Below are 14,848 nucleotides of genomic sequence, written 5' to 3'. Positions count from 1 at the left end.
AAAAGGACAATCAATATTTTTACCCTAAGACTAGGAATGGGCAATATTTCAAACAAAGGGTCCTATTGACTTCAATAAGGAGAAGAAAAGCTCCCTGTCAACATTCACAAAGCTGCTACTTTACCTGATTCTAATTTCCACCTTAAAATGCACCTTGGCTCTTATCCCGACAAATCTTTCCCGTCTGGCATTGCTTAGCCAAATGACAAGCTGTGACTTATGTTTTTCTCCTAAATTTTCTGCATTTTATGTTTTCCTCATCCTCCTGTCCACTTTACACCACCATTTGACTGTTTGGCCACATGGTACATCCCCCTGACTAACATGTTGATTGTGAAAAAACTTTAAAAAACAACAAATGTGCCTGCAGCTCTTTAGGGTATGTCTATACTGCAGGGCTAAACTCCAAATAAGCTATACAACTTGAGCCACACTAATAGCATAGCTTAAGTCAAAATAGCTTATTTCAAATTTGGGCACGTCTACACAGCAGTTATTTCAAAATAGAGCACTCTTCCTCTGACTTCCCTTACTTCCTGTAAAATGAGGGTTATAGGAGTCAGAGTAAGAAGTCCTGCAGCTGGACATTATTTCAACATTATGTCAAAATAATAGCTTGTGTGTAAATGCACACTTTGTTATTTTGAAATAATGGCAATTATTCCAAAATAACGGTGCTGTGTAGATGTATCCCTAGAGACTAACAAAAATGTAGATAGCATCATGAGCTTTCATGGGCTCAACCCACTTCTTCAGCTCAATGGAGAAAGGGGTCCAAAGGTACCAATAAATAGCAGAAAAAGCCGGGGTGAGGAGGGAAAAAGAAGGGGGAAAAAAACCTTGTCAGAGTGTCCATGCTAAATGAGGCTAATTGATTGGGTGTAAGTGCCTGATACTTAGCTTTTGATGTCATTAGGGTGTTGAATTTCACGGCTCATTCAGTTTATGTTTTTGTTCAGACCTTGATTATCCGTATCAAATTTGCAAATAAAGGCAGGTTCTGCAGTTTCACTCTCCAGCTAGTTTTTGAATTTGCTTTGTAAGAGTATAGTAACTTTGAGATCCATTAACGAGTGCTCGGGCAAGTTCACTTTGGTGGATGTGCAGTTGTATGAGCCTCTGATGTGGTGGTTTATGCGGTTAGGTCCTGTGAAAATGTTGCTTGTATAGATTTGCTAACAGAGTTGGCACTGGAGTTGATTGCAGGGATGGGGTCCTGAGTGAGTATGTTTGAGGTGTGATGCGTGGTTGCTGGAAAGAATGTGTATGAAATTAGGGGGTTGTCTGTTGGTGAGGATTGTCCTGTCCCTCAAGGCCTGTGAGAGTGAGGGATCATTTTCCAGGATAGGTTATAGATTGTTAATGATGTGCTGGAGGGGTTTAAGTGTGTGTGTGTGCCTGACTGTTTGAATTTTACAGTTTGAAGTGTGAATTGAGTCTGATTCCAGGTGAGCGCTAGCAGTTTCAGTTTCAGCTTCTGTGGCAGTTGGGACTGAGAGCCTGCCATTGTTCCCTTGATTGCCTCTGATTAGCCTCAGGCTCAGCCTTCCCCTGTGTGACTCAGAAGGGGGCAGGCCTGACCTAGGCAAGCAGGCTTTAAAAAGCCAGAGCAGTGCGACCAGGGGAGCGAAGTGGACAGGGGACTGCAGACAGGGGAGTTGAAGAGGGAGTTGGGCAGAGGGAGTAACTGATGGTGATGAAGACCCGAAGCGCTTGTGCCAGTACTTCTCCTGTCTCCTCCACCTGTGCCTGTATCCAGACAGAGAACCTGAGCATGGATGCCTCTACCCAGGTCCTGGTGTGGTCTTGCTGTATTTGTGGCTTGCAATTCCCACTGAGTGATCTCCAGGCTGGGGGAGACAACCGTTGTGAAAGGTGCCTGCTGGTGGAATCTCTCAGGCAGCAGGTGGGAGAGCTACAGGAGGAGGTGGCCAGGCTGAGGAGCATTCGAAGCCATGAGGAATTCCTGGACAGTATTCCTGTGGAGTCCACGGAGGTCACTGTCCTAGGATGTGGGACTGTTGACCAGCCACTTATGGAGGAGGCGGTGGTGCAGAGTGAGAACTGGCAGCTGGTTACTTCCGGCAGCAGGCAGTGTTCCACCCCTGCTCCTAACCCTCCCACTGTGTTGTTACATAACCGTTACACTTTACTTTCAGCAGGAGACAAGGAGTCACCCCCCACAGTGGAGGAGACCAGGCCTTGCACCACCAAGGTTGAGCAGTCTCCTGCCACCACTGCGAGGAGGAAGCGTAGGGTAGTGGTGGTTGGAGACTCTCTTCTGAGGGGAACGGAGGCACCCATCTGTCGCCCTGACAGCTCATCTCGAGAGGTATGCTGTCTGCCAGGGGCCCGTATCCGAGATGTTACGCAGGCATTGTTGAGGATTATCCGGCCCTCTGACTACTACCCCATGCTACTCATCCACGTGGGCACAAATGATACTGCCAGGTGTGACACTGAGCGGATCAAGTGTGACTACAGGGCTTTGGGAGTACGGGTGAAGGAGTTTGGAGCGCAGGTGGTATTCTCTTCTATCCTTCCTGTCAAAGGTAGGGGCCCGGGCAGAGAGAGGTGCATCCTGGAGGTGAATGCCTGGCTGCGACGATGGTGTCGCCAGGAGGGATTCGGCTTCCTTGATCACGGGGTGCTCTTCCAGGAAGGACTGCTTGGCGGAGATGGAGTTCACCTTTCCAGGAGCGGGAAGGCCTTGTTTGGACACAGACTGGCTAACCTTGTGAGGAGGGCTTTAAACTAGGTTTGTTGGGGGCAGGTGAACAAAGCCCACAGGTAAGTGCTGCATGTGCGGGACTGGGAGATGGGTTGGAAATGGGGGGGACTACGGCCTATAATGGGAAGGAGAAAGGAGGGTCAGGGCACAACAGGGAGGCAAGATCAAATCAGTATCTTAGATGCCTATATACAAATGTGAGAAGTATGGGTAATAAGCAGGAAGAACTGGAATTGCTAACCAATAAATACAACTATGATATCATTGGTATTACAGAAACCTGGTGGGATGGGACGCATGATTGGAATGTTGGTATGGAAGGGTACGGCTTGCTCAGGAAGGACAGACAGGGAAAAAAGGGAGGAGGGGTTGCCTTGTATATTAAAAATGTACACACTTGGACTGAAGTGGAGATGAATGTAGGAGATAGCTGTGTAGAGAGTCTCTGGGTTAAGCTAAAAGGGGTAAAAAACGAGGGTGATATCATGCTAGGAGTCTACTACAGGCCACCTAGCCAGGTGGAAGAGGTGGATGAGGCCTTTTTTAAACAATTAACAAAACTATCCAAAGCCCAAGATTTGGTGGTGATGGGGGACTTCAACTATCCAGACATATGTTGGGAAACTAACACAGCGAGGCACAGGCTATCCAATAAGTTTCTGGACTGCATTGGAGACAACTTTCTGTTTCAGAAGGTTGAAAAAGCTACCAGAGGAGAAGCTGTTCTGGATTTGGTTTTAACAAATAGGGAGGAACTAGTTGAGAACTTGAAAGTGGAAGACAGTATAGGGGACAGTGATCACGAAATAATAGAGTTCATGATCTTAAGGAAAGGTAGAAGGGAGACCAGCACAATTGAGGTAATGGATTTCAGGAAGGCAGATTTTGATAAGCTCAGAGAACTTGTAGGTAAGGTCCCATGGGAAGCAAGACTGAAGGGAAAAACAACTGAGGAGAGTTGGAAGTATTTCAAAGGGACGTTGTTAAGGGCCCAAAAGCAAACAATTCCGCTGTGTAGGAAAGATAAAAAATATGGCAAAAGACCAGCTTGGCTTAACAAGGAGATCTTGCACGATCTCAAAATAAAAAAGGAGTCATATAAAAAATGGAAACTAGGACAACTAACAAAGGAGGAATATAGGCAAGCAACACGGGAATTCAGGGGCAAGATTAGAAAGGCAAAGGTACAAAATGAGATCAAACTAGCTACAGGCATAAAGGGAAACAAGAAGACCTTTTATAAATACATTAAAAGCAAGAGGAAGACCAAGGACAGGGTAGGCCCACTGCTTAGTGAGGAGGGAGAAGCAGTAACAGGGAACTTGGAAATGGCGGAGATGCTCAATGACTTCTTTGTTTCGGTCTTCACCGAGAAGTCTGGAGGTGTGCCTAACGTAGTGAATACAAGCAGAGAGAGGGTAAGTTTAGAAGATAGGATACACAAAGAACAAGTTAAAAATCACGTAGGAAAGTTAGATGTCAGCAAGTCACCAGGTCCTGATGAAATGCATCCCAGGATACTCAAGGAGCTGATAGAGGAGGTATCTGAGCCTTTAGCTATGATCTTTGAAAAATCATGGCAGACAGGGGAGATTCCAGAAGACTGGAAAAGGGCAAATATTGTGCCCATCTATAAAAAGGGGAATAAGAACAACCCAGGAAACTACAGACCGGTCAGTTTAACGTCTGTCCCAGGGAAGATAATGGAGCAGGTAATTAAGGAAATCATATGCAAACACTTGGAAGGTAATAAAGTGATAGGGAATAGCCAGCATGGGTTTGTGAAGAACAAGTCATGCCAAACTAATCTGATAGCTTTCTTTGATAGGATAACGAGCCTTGTGGATAAGGGAGAAGCGGTGGATGTCATATACCTAGACTTTAGTAAGGCATTTGATACGGTCTCACATGATATTCTTATTGATAAATTAGGCAAATATAACTTAGATAGGGCCACGATAAGGTGGGTGCATAATTGGCTGGATAACCGTAGTCAGAGAGTTGTTGTTAACGGTTCTAAATCCTGCTGGAAAGGGATAACAAGTGGAGTTCCTCAAGGGTCTGTTTTGGGACCCGTACTGTTCAATATCTTCATCAATGATGTAGATATTGGGATAGAGAGTACGCTTATTAAGTTTGCAGATGATACCAAACTGGGTGGGGTTGCGACTTCTTTGGAGGATAGGGACATAATTCAAAATGACCTTAGCAAGTTAGAGAAATGGTCAGAGGTAAACAGGATGAGGTTTAATAAAGAGAAATGCAAAGTGCTCCACTTAGGAAGGAACAATCAGTTCCATACATACAAGATGGGAAGCGACTGTCTAGGAAGGAGCATGGCGGAAAGGGATCTAGGGGTCATAGTGGACCACAAGTTGAATATGAGCCAACAGTGTGATGCTGTTGCAAAAAAAGCAAATATGATTCTAGGTTGTATCAACAGGTGTGTTGTAAGCAAAACTCGTGAAGTCATTCTGCCACTCTACTCTGCACTAGTTAGGCCTCAGCTGGAGTACTGTGTCCAGTTCTGGGCGCCACATTTCAAGAAAGATGTGGAGAAATTGGAAAGGGTACAGAGAAGAGCGACAAGAATGATTAAAGGTTTAGAGAACATGACCTATGAAGCCAGGCTTCATGAACTGGGCTTGTTTAGTTTGGAAAAAAGAAGATTAAGGGGGGACATGATAGCGGTTTTCAAATATCTAAAAGGGTGTCACAAGGAGGAAGGAGAAAATTTGTTCCTCTTGGTTTCTGAGGACAGGACAAGGAGTAATGGGCTTAAAGTGCAGCAGGGGAGGTTTAGATTGGACATTAGGAAAAAATTCCTAACTGTCAGGGTGGTCAAATATTGGAATAAATTGCCAAGGGAGGTGGTGGAATCTCCCTCTCTGGAGATATTTAAGAACAGGTTAGATAGACATCTGTCAGGGATGGTGTAGACGGAGCTTGATCCTGCCTTGAGGGCAGGGGGCTGGACTCGATGACCTCTCGAGGTCCCTTCCAGTCCTATTATTCTATGATTCTATGATTCTAAGTTGGGTGATGACTAGCGGTGTTCTGTTATTTTGTTTATTGGGACTAAGAATGCCTGGTAGAAATCCTGTAGGTGTTTGTGTCTCTCTGGAGCAAATCCGGTTATATCTTAGGGTCTGGCTGTAAACAATGGATCGGGAAATGTGTCTTGGATGGAAGCAAGAGACTTGTGCATAAGTATAATGTAGGTTTCCGGTATTAGGTGGTGGAAATGGAAGTGGAGCTCTTGTGTGGACTGGTCCAGGCTAAGGCTGATGGTGGAATGAAAGTTGTTGAAATACCTGTGAGATGTTCATTGTCAGGAACTGTCTTCTGAGCTCTTTGTCTGTACAATGCTGAGAAAAATGGAGCCCAAACCTTTGATTGAGGTTTCTAGGGGCTACCATATCCCCACATAAATCTCATTTTTGTCCCCTTTTCATGCTTGAATCAACAGTAAATAGTAGATATCCAACTCATCATTAAGCTTCATAGTTAACACTCACTTGAGGTAAGAGAGTCATTCACACTCCTCACAAGCAATGCCTTAAAGTTGTGCTCCAAGCTCAGGCTGACTTCAACTTACACTTGGTTTACATCTTGAATGCTATCTTCACAACAACAAAGGACTTCTTTTTAATTAAAGAAAACTTAGATTTGGAGCACAAAATAACCCAAGCTGGTTTATTAAGCTCCCATGAGGTAGCCTGGTTTAGTCTTGGTTCTGAGTCAATTTCTTTTGTAGCACAATCAAAATTCAAGGTGAATAAGTCATGGTGAAAACATTTCTCAGATGTTGCTGATAGAAATATTGTGTGTGTGTGTGTGTGTGTGTGTGTGTAAGAAGGCATGGGCAGCCTCCCTCATGGGTGGGAAAGGACCTAGATTAGTGGTTGTAGTAGTAATTTGGGTGATAACTAAGGGTTAGATGGAGGCATGTAGATTAGACAGATAGGCAAAGGGAAATGAAGCCGCAATTTAAATAATCACGGCTTCATTTACATTTACATGGTTGCCGCACTGAGCCGACAAACAGCTGATCAGCTGTTTGTCGGCTCCACGCGCTAGTCTGGACGCGCCGCGCCGACCTGAAAGCCTTTTATCGACATCCCCCTTATGCCTCGTAGGATGAGGTTTACAGGGGTTGTTGATAAAAGGCTTTCATTTCAACAGGGGAGCGTCCAGACTAGTGCCCGGAGCCGACAAACAGCTGATCAGCTGTTTGTCGGCTCAGCGCAGCAGCCATGTAAATTTAAATGAAGCCTCGATTATTTTAAAACTCTTCTGCTTACTGGATTCTAAGCAAGTTTTATGTTCCATGCAGATCTACTTTCATGAAGATCCAGCCTGAGCAGAGTCTCTCCAGGAGCCTGTTAAGACAAGGATATTGGTTGTGTACCATAATTTGATTCTATACGTAGTCATAGATGCAGGGTTGGAAAGAGCAAGCCTCCTTGGCTACAAAGTATATTAGGGTATCATCTAGGGACGTGGTAGGACAAATACAAGCATGAGGAGTAACAGTTAATTCAAAGGAAGGGTTTTGGATCGGACTACCACGACTACATGCGGCGAGTTAAATCGGGCAACCAGCATTTTAAAATGACGACCAGCCGCGAATATGATAATATTTAAATCCCGTGCTTCATTAGCAACTTCGGTATACTTCATTTGCCTCCCTAGTTCGAACTAGGGGACAAGTGTAGACATATCCTTAGTCGGCTTTCAAGAGTGATGCATAGATCAGGTCAGGCTCAGAGGTTAGGTAGAGTTTCCACTCAAGCGAATTCATCTTTAATAGAATAATCAAATCTTTAGTGGAAGCGGTATCATTGCACAGCCTTGTTTCAGTGGGTCTCAGCTGCCGGGCATCTAAACTTGGCTGCATATCTGGAAAGGAGGCTGGGATCCTGGCTGGAGGACTTGGAGCACAGCCTCTGCAGTGTGCTTTCAGTTAGGGGGATCAATAATACCTGCCAGTGCCTGTACTTACTCCTCAAAACATTCATGATAAGAGCTAGACTATCCCTACCTTCAATATTGGGGTCTCCCATGCCAGTAAGGAGGCTTATCAGGAGTACTGCATGTGACAGTCTGTTGGGTATAATGGTGGTCACACTATGAATAGCAGGCAATACTAAGTTGAGAAACCCCAGAATTTGGCATGGAGCCCCCTAAACTAGACTGGTAGGGCTTGCAAACAGTAGAGGTATATATAGACTACAGGGTTTTGTCGACAAAAGTGGACTTTTGTCAACAAAACTATACCTGTGTCTACACTACCGTCAAGTTCTGTCAACAGTAAGTCGACAGAACGTGTCAGTTTTGTCGATGGCGGTAAACCTCATTATACAAGCAATAATGCCTTTTTTGACAGTTGTGTCCAAAAAAGGTGCTATTGCAGCCACACTGCTTTTTTTTTCAGAAGAGAGCGACTAGACTCTCTTGGTGTGTCTACGTGGAATGAGGAGTAACGGTAGTTCAGAATAGGAAGCCTAGTCCGAACTACCTAGTTCGTGCCGTGTGTAGCCGTGCGGCACGGAGTCCGAACTAGTGGACATTTAAAAATGGCGGCACCTGGCAAGATGCAAATGAAGTCTGGGAAATTCAAATCCCGGGCTTCATTTGCAACTCCGGTTGACTACATTATCACCCTAGTTCGAACTAGGGTGGTAGTGTAGACATACCCTTTGTCAAAAAAGCGACTTGCTTTGTCGACAGAACTGGCTGTAGTCTAAACGCTCTTTTTCAACAGAGGCTTTGTCCACAGTATCTGTCGCCAAAGCCTTTGTCAAAAAAGGCCTGTAGTACAGACGTACCCTAGGTGTGGGACGTACCCTTGGGTGGGGAGGGCTGTAGCAACCACCTGAGCCTGGAGGATTTTGTTCTGCTCTCAAAGTACAGCAGTTCCTGTAGATAGGGAGTCCAGATAGCCAGTGTGAAAAATCAGGACATCTGGTCATTCTACTTGTAAGGCCCCTAATAAGTCTACTAGGGTGAGCCGAATCCCCCCTGTGGTCATTCCAGATAGGGCATTCAGGTCATTAAGCCCATGCTTTTTCTATGTCTGGTCTTCTGTGGACAGCTCAAACTGCCAGCTTCTGGGGCATGGGCAGCCTGCCTGGTGGATCTTGCCTGGTGGTTGAGGTGGCAGTTTGGATGATGACAAATGATGAGCCATGACAAGTGAAACCAAAGTCATGGTTGAGCTGCCAAGGTAAAGGTCAGAATTGGAGTCAGAAGGCAAAGCCTATGCCAAAGGGTAAACAGGATTCATAGTCAGGGATGTAGCCAAGAGTCAGAACCAGGAGTCAGAAACCAGAACTGGCCAGAAGGCCGAGGCTGGGGCAGGGCTTGGAACAAGGCAAGATCACAGGTTAGAGGAAGGACTGCAGCAGGGTATGGAAGTGAGAACATGGTAAGCGTAGTTGTGGGCCTGGCATGGTATGCATTGAACAGCTGCTGCTGGTACAAGGCTCAAGTAGCAGATCACTGACAATCCTGCCCAGTCAGGAAGCACAGCCATTTGGAGGGAACTCATTGGGCCCAGCTGACCTGGTTACCTAGTGACCAGGCTGGGAGCCAGCTTTGCCCCTAACAGTGTGTCATTAAAGAGCCTCCTGTTTGCGAGTCAGTGGCTCATCAGTCCTCAGAATGGCACAATGTGGAGGTACTTCACCTCAATGCCCCCCAGGCAACACATGCCACATAGGTAGAGATGAGAGCCATGTGATAAATTGCAGAACTATACTCTAAATGAATGTATATGACATCTTGACAACGTCGCCTGGCTTCTGCCACTCCCATTCCCAGAATTTATTCTCACATTCCAAAACTTCTGACTAGGCACAATTATGATTTAAAATATCATGAATCAGCCGGCTGGAGAAATGTTTCCTCATTCTCACCCACCAAATGTGGAATTTCCACCAAATGTACCCTATCCTGGGGATGGGATGGACAAGGCCCAGTCCTGCATGAGTAACAGCTTTTCTAGGCGTCATCTTATCATGGACCTGAGTCTTTGTTGCTCTCAGCTGTCATTAGTAGGTATAAAATGCTGCCATTCTGATTTGTTAGTCTTTTATTGCTCACATGGTGCACAGCTGCCATGTGACTTTAAAGCCTAATATCCAAAAACATTCCGGAATGCTAGAGATAAAAAAATATATCTTTGGGAAGGGGAGATTTCCAGCTTTCTAGTGGGACTCACTTTTAGGCCTGCAAGATCCCAAGACTAAAAACTTATATGTTTTTATTTTTAACATTTGGTTTTTGGCTTATGGTGATTTTTATAACTTCCTATGTGCATGTGTAATTGGACTCATGGTAACTGAGGTAGCTGACTTCACATGCAGGAGGACAAAAATCAGTCAAAATAATCATTTAAAAAAATTCTAATACAGTGGTTTTCAACCTGTGGTCCACGGTCCCCTGCGGATCCACAGAGTACATCTAATGAAGTATGTTGCATCTGACAAAGTGGTTTTTTTGCCCACAAATAAATTGTTAGTCTTAAAGGTGCCACAGGACTCCTTGTTTTTTTAGAGTATATCTAAGATTTCCAAAGGGACTTCCAAAATCACACCTCCATTTGAAATTTTTTAGTGGTCTGCAAATGAAAAAAATTAAAAACTGCTGTTCTAAACCATTCGTAAAAATAGTTTTTCTTTATAATATTTGGCTTGGCAGTAGGCATGATCTGGTGTAACAGAAAGATTTTCTCTGCATTAATTTAACATAATCTGCATAACTCACTTGGATTAAATCAAAATTATTCCACTGTGTGTCGTAGACTGTACAATGGTAAAAGCTAACAGTGAGTCTCTTTTAGCTCAAGTGACTTAGCTTTGTACTTTCTAAATAAAAGGATCTAGTTCGGCTGAGTCAGTTTTGGAAGCCATGGTGCACAACTTGGTGATGACCATGATTTTCTAGATAGCAATGAATGTGTCACACTAGTTTCTAACTGGTAGACCATGTACTTCTAGTTGGCAGCATGAAACAGCAGATTTGTGGAGATCGTTATTATTTCAAAGAATCAAGTGGAGTGTAAACTGTAATGTTTACCTTTTGTCATCTTGAACTTGTTGCACCTCATAGTGTGGCACTTTTCCAATTACTAGCGATTGTGCCTGTAGCCATGTCCACACTAGGAGATTATTTTGAATTTACTAAATTCGACTTCTGGGCACCTGATTTTACAAATTTGAAGTTCCATATCCTCACTGTGGGGAAGAATGGAATGTAGTCCGAGGCAGGCTCCATTAATGTGGACACGCTTCCTTGGACTCAGAGCCCCAGGAAGCACTTTGGGGAGCTATGGGAGACCTCCCGGAGGCCAATTAGTTCAAATTAGTGGCACTGGAGCATCCATACTAACATTATTTTGGACTTACAAGTTCAGGAATAGTGTTATTCCTCATGAAAAGCAGGACTTCAGAATTCAAATTGTGTGGCCCCTTATTCTGGGATAACTGGCTTGCAAGTGTGGACACACAGCTTACAGATTTCACTGGTGGGGATGGGGTGTATTTCGGACTAAGATCCTAGCATAGACCAAGCCTGTAAGCAGTTATCTATTTTCACCCAAGTTATATAAATGCACAATACAAACATTCCTTCAGTCTCCAGTCAAGGGGATGCTTTGTGATGTTCATCACTTACCTTTCTAGCTGACCAAAGATCTCTGAGCCAGAGCTCCAAAGTCTTTGTAGGCCTGTGACAGTAGGAAAGTGTCCCAAAGGCTGGGGAAAGTGAAGAAGAAAGGGGAGGGAACCTATGGGTGCTAACAGGGACACACATTATGAGCCAGCATGGAATCCACCTTTCTGGTTTGTGTAGGGTACAGAAGCACCTCCCCAACACACTCTAGTTCTGCAGTTTCCTCAGCAGTGGAGAGGCAGAACTTCATATGACCTTGGAGACTAGGTGAGATTTCCCTCCATCGATGAGAAACAGCTCTCCTGACACAAGTTGGGACTATCACTGTGTATGTTGGCATTTAAAATTGATTAGCTGGAAGATCTCAAACCACATTTTTTCATTTGTTTTCCAGTTACATGTAAAAATGAAAATTATGTCTGGAGGAGAAATTTTATGTGTGTAAGAAAATGCCAGTTTAGCTAGTTTGTGTTTGTACAGAACAATAGAAATACTGATTACTATTAATTTCCAAAAAAAAAATGAGCTAAAATTTGACACATCTCAGAAAATTTCATAATTTTTTAAAAACAACCTAACAGTCATTGTGAGATTCAAAGCTTTCCCTTCTATCACGTCTAATTTGAAGCAAAATGATTTGAGTTGAAAGAAATATAATCTCAATATATTTTCATTATACACCAGTGTGGTTATTCTATTAACAAGTGAGTTATTAAATATAAACCACAATAACTGCTGTTCTCCAATACTATGAAGTGGACAGTATAGCCTTCATAGACTTCTGAGGTTAAATTTTAAAAATAAGATCTTCAAGAAGTCCTCCTGAGCACATGTTTATCCTTTATCTCTATGTGTGATATAACTATTGAAAGAAATTAAATGGTAGCAGAGCAGATGCAGTGAATGTGTGATATGTGATCCAGTGAGTTTATGGCAGCAGAAAACAAATCAGACTTCACAAATGTTTTTCGTCTATTTGTTGTTCATTGAAGATTATGACCACAGGGTGAAAAAGATTGTGAGGTTCTACTGCAAACAAGGTGACATCAACAAAAGAAATATATAATCCTTGCCATACGATCTATAAGACAGTGTAATTATCTAAATGAAAATCGTGCTTTAATAATCAGTGTATGTAATCCACAAATAATGTCACATAAAATAAGTAGCACTGTAGCTCTAAATTTCTGAATAGGCCCATATTGCCTAAATAAAATGTAAAATTATTTCAGCTGAAGTGTAAAAGTGTAAGGTGGATTTACACTATATTGGAAACAAGAATAATGATTTGGGGAAAAGGCAATCTACTATACATTATATGGCATGAAATATGATGAGATGTGCAGAGGCCATGTGGATAAAGATAAGGCAGATTATCAAGACTCAGAAGAGTATTCTACATATCATAGGTTTGGAAAGAATGGGAGCTCTGTGAAAGCAATGGAAAAGAAAGACACCAAAATGCCTTACCTTCTGAAATGCATTTCATGGTGTATGAATGCATAAATCTTCCAGGGCTAAGTTCTTCCATTAGATCCGCCAAGCAGATCACAGGTAAGTATCTTAAATTAAAGATTAGCTGGGCTGCAGTGCCCAATTCTTCCATGCTTACAAAGATTGGCCCATGTGCTACCCTCCACAGAGAAGAAAGGTATGTCCTATTTATCCTTTTTTTCTGTCTTTATTTAGGCCCTAATCCAGCTAACACTTGCATTTTGCTGCCAGAATAGTCCCATTTTTTTTAACTGACACTACTCATAATAGTCAAGTTAGGCACATATGTAAGCATTTGCAGGATCAGGGCCTCCGATTATAAACTCTCTGAGGCAAAGCTTGTCTCTCACTAAGGATCTGTACAGTACCTGGCTAGCACAATAGGGCCCTGACCTTGGATGTAGACTCTAGACATTCCCATAAAAAGAAATTATCAAATTCTGTCCACAGAGAGGTGGGTCAGTGTGCCATGCGCGTCACCCCCAACCATGGAGAGGGAACAGGAGGGGAGTGAACGGGTACAAGCTTGCTCCTGCCTCCCCAGCCCTGGAGCACTGGGGGAAGGAGGAGGTCGCGCTGCATGGCCCCAGCACCAGGGAGGGAGGAGGACACATGGCTCCCCGCTCGGAGCATGAGGAGGGCGGGTGCTGGGGGCAGCTACACTCTACCCCCCAGAATGCCCACAGCAGGCATTCTGGGGGTGGAGTGTGAGTGGGGCCGTGCCTGGAGGTTTGGGAAGGCAAAGCCTTCCCCTGTCTAGGCTACTGGATGGTCATGGACCCAGAATAGGAAAACCTGCTCCAAGAGATCTGGGCTCCACAGTGATAAGAAGGAGTTCTGGAGCATTCTCCCAATTTTTATGAATCGATTTCAAAGCAGACCACCCTCAGTATCTTCATTAGACATGGGACCAGTAAGCATATGGATGGAAAACCCTCTCCCATGTTTGCTGAAGGTGATATAGATTGAGGATGTTTCTGAAAGATATTAGTTCTCTAGTTCTGTGGCCTGGATCCTAAAGTATTTAGCTATCTGACTCATATTGATTTCAATGGGAGTTAGGCACCTAACTACTTTTAAGGATCTGGACCTGTATTCTCACTTTATACAGGGGCAGACTATAGGAGTTCAAAGCTCATTTATTAAGGCCATATCTTCCCTTATAAGCTTACAGCAACAGAACTGTATCGATACAGCTGTGCCACTGTAATATTGCTCATGTAGCTGCACTATGTCAGCGGGAGAGTCTCCTGCCAACACAGTGCCATGCACATGAGTGCTTATGTCAGAAAAGCTTATGTTGCTCAGGAAGTATATTTTTCACACCATGAGTGATGAAAGTTTTGCCAACGTAAGTGCTAGTGTTGAGATAACCGCCACCGTTGGCTCAGGTGCTAAATTCCTTGTTTAAGGTTAATTATATTAAAGTAATGACTTGTGTCTGATAGCTGGTGTGCCCCATTTGGACCAAAAAGGACCTAAAGAATATGGGACGATACTCTTTGTGCTAGTGGAAACTAGGACAGAAGAGGCCTAGGGGGTGAGAAACCATAGGAATAGACAAAATAGGTTGGAGTCTTTGGTAAAGTTCACGTCTTGTTACTGGGTTTCCAATAATGTCAAATTCTAGGGAAGCAAAAGTCTGGGGTCGTGTGTCTCGTGGAGACCAGGGTAAGAATGCCTACATACTATTTCTTATTAGAGTGATTTTCTAAGAAAATTTTTAAAGCTGGCTATTCAATCATTGCATGTTACAGGATATAGAAATAGAGTGTGAGCAGCATATTTCACGTTTCCCAGAAACTGATCAGACATAACTTCCTTCAGATTGCTTAAGGAAATCCTATTTCATTTATTTCACGTTCATCCTTATGGTAAGTGTGAGTGCCTCTGGGTTTCCTTCCAATAAAGGGAAACAGCCTACTAGACAGGCAGATTTTCAAGAGC

Source organism: Pelodiscus sinensis, chromosome 1 (genome assembly GCF_052426305.1).
Source record: "Pelodiscus sinensis isolate ZL-2025 chromosome 1, ASM5242630v1, whole genome shotgun sequence".
Classification (NCBI taxonomy): Eukaryota; Metazoa; Chordata; order Testudines; family Trionychidae; genus Pelodiscus; species Pelodiscus sinensis.
The sequence above is the reverse complement of the archived record's forward strand: the minus strand, read 5'-3'. Positions refer to the sequence as shown.